Raw genomic sequence first — 2,821 nt, 5'->3', positions numbered from 1 at the left:
ATTGATGCTATATGTATACGATGATTATGAGGCCTAGGCACAGTGGATTGGTAATATTATCGCTGATGTCCGACAGCCGCCGAATACCTCGGTTATGCATAGATGGATCCATCGAATAGAGCTGATATGATAGAGCTGATACGAAAGTCCCAACTAATGAATTTAATTCAATTAAAGAAAATGTATACGTATATGATGATATGATGAGACATATTTTGACACGTATGCTGTTATATTACATGTTTACGTTTATGCTTTTAAGATCATGAAATGTATGTTGATTTCAGTATTTTTAACTGTTGTATGTTATGTATATGTACTTTCTATTAACGTTTGTGAGAACACGAATTTAATTATTCAGTATTTGGCAATAATTAGAAATAATTATTTTAAAGTGGTAAATTAAAATAATTAAGCCAAATAATTATACTTGTGTATTAAACATATGTATTAGAAAAATATTGAGATTATAGACGATATTAAAATACATATCGATGTTTAATAGTACATGGGAGTTGTAAATATTTTGACCGGGTCACATTCTAGCTTTTGGGCTAATTGGATACATGTATATATGTGTATATGTGTTATAGGAAACCAATTTTCCCCAAGCCCAATCCATTTCCTCTCACCCTTCTCGTTTCTTCTGTTGGCATCTATTTTGTTTTCTTTTCCAGCTTTCATTCTTGCGTAATTTGTTTACTCTAAGGCTTGAATATCTAATTTCCAACCCTATTTCAGTTCAAGGGAAGCTTTTGAAGGTAATCCCTAAGCCTAGGTTTTAAATTTTTGTCCATGGAAGAAGTTGGTTTTTGTTTTCGAGTTGCAGGTTTTGGCTTCTGATTTTCGGGTTTTTGTGTGGTTTGGACTACAAATCTCAACTTGTGGTTCAAATAGAACTTATAGCTCTCTGTGTATGATTTCTGTAGCCAATGACGAAATGGAATTCCAATTAAAAACGGATTTGATATGATTTTTCTACCAAAATGTGTCAAAAGAGAATTTTGTGTTGGAGCTGCGTAGCTTAGCTACTGTATTTCGAATTTATGATATTTATGCGGTTGGATTCTGGACTTATGATTCAAATAATAGTTGTAGAGCTATGTGTTTTCTTTGTATTGATATAAGAATCGTTAAATTCTATTAAGAATTGAGGTAGTTATGCTCATTTTGCTGAAACTGCTCAGTTACAGTCTTCTGTCCGCGAGGTGCGCAGGTAGTAGAGATTCTTGATAATTCTGGTATTTATCTATTACGATTCTTGAAATGATTTCTTCTAGGAAAACTTAGTAATTTGAGTTTTTTTTCATCTCCAATTTTTGGATATCGATTTGATTCAATGATGAGTTAGATATGAATTTATACTCATAAGTGTCTAACCTGAATATGTCACAGAACTCATTTCCCATGGCTTCTAGTTTTGGGCATTTTTCAATGTCGAGATGATTGAATTTCTTTCTGATGTCTTGTTATGAAATATGGGATTTTGAGTTAGGATTCAAGCCATGTATGTTAAGTGTGTTTTGGTTGAGTTATATCCTTAAAACCGAGCTTAGGTCCAAGCTGGAATTAGTAACTTGTTTTTGGCTAAGAGTTGAATCTTTATTTGATGAAAATAAATTATTTTCCACAGGTTTGAATAGCCAGGAAGCTCCAAGGAGTTCATAAACTATTGTGGTAATTTAATTTGAAGGTTAGGGTACGGATTGATCGATTCTTTACATGCGTCTATAACGACGTGTAATTTAATTGATGTGATTTTATGAGAATTATGTGTTTATGTGCTCTTTGTGCTATTTGGGTGTATTTTAAGATTATTCCTCATTTCTTAAAATAAATGTGTTTTTTTAAATATATTCAAATAATATGTGGATTTTTATGTGCATTATTGAGAACGCATTCATAACGAGCTCTTGGATGAGTTATTTAGACATCAGAGCCAAGGGCGTTTAAGCGTCACACATCTGATGACTAGCGGAAGGGCCGAGCAGTTCTGCAGACTGACACCCATGACGCAGATGTGCAGGGCCGAGGGCGTATTTGACACGTCACACCCCTGGCACATGTGGCCACTGTTGTTGCTATCGTTTCTTTGGATCCAGTTCGATACCCAAGATTATTGGTACCCTACATGCATTGCATTGCATTGATTTCATTACATGTCATTTATTTATGCTGTAATTTATTTGATCTTCGTACTGGGGTTTGACCCCTGTCCCTCGGGGCTGCTGTGGTTTGTTTTGTGATTCCAATGCAGGTTATACAGGTGGTTCTGATGCAGCTGGTAGAGCGTCTGCCAGTGGAGCCTAGTGAGTCGGTTTGAGTTGGGAGTCTCAGATATTTATACTATATATTTAGTCATTTGCCGAGGAGATACCTCGTGTATTTGTATGGTTGTATTATTGAGTGTTGGATCCTATTTGGTGTGATCGGACCTGGCTGGATCTGTGTGCGATTGGTATTTTGTTTGTTTTAACGGACTCTATTTTTGAGTATAAATGTTTTGTTGCGTTGTTTTGAAATTTTTTGTATGTCTTATTTACGGGGAAGTCATGCCGAAATTTCTGTAGGCCCAAAATGGAATTTTTACTCGTTTTCGCTGTTTACGCTAATAAATCCTGGTTGTTTGATAATTAAAATTAATCAGGAGCACGAGCCCTCACAACGTTACAGGTGTGTTGAGTCTTTAGACTCACTATGTGTTAATGATCAGGTGAGCATTTTGATCAGGAGACTGGTGGTGATGATGACTGAACGGGCGGAGTTGGTAGCGTACCTTAACCTAAGGACCTTGTATTCTTTCGCAAGAATATGATTTTAT

Source organism: Primulina tabacum, chromosome 16, assembly GCF_025594145.1.
Source record: "Primulina tabacum isolate GXHZ01 chromosome 16, ASM2559414v2, whole genome shotgun sequence".
NCBI classification, from domain to species: domain Eukaryota; kingdom Viridiplantae; phylum Streptophyta; class Magnoliopsida; order Lamiales; family Gesneriaceae; genus Primulina; species Primulina tabacum.
This window is presented reverse-complemented; position numbering follows the sequence as displayed.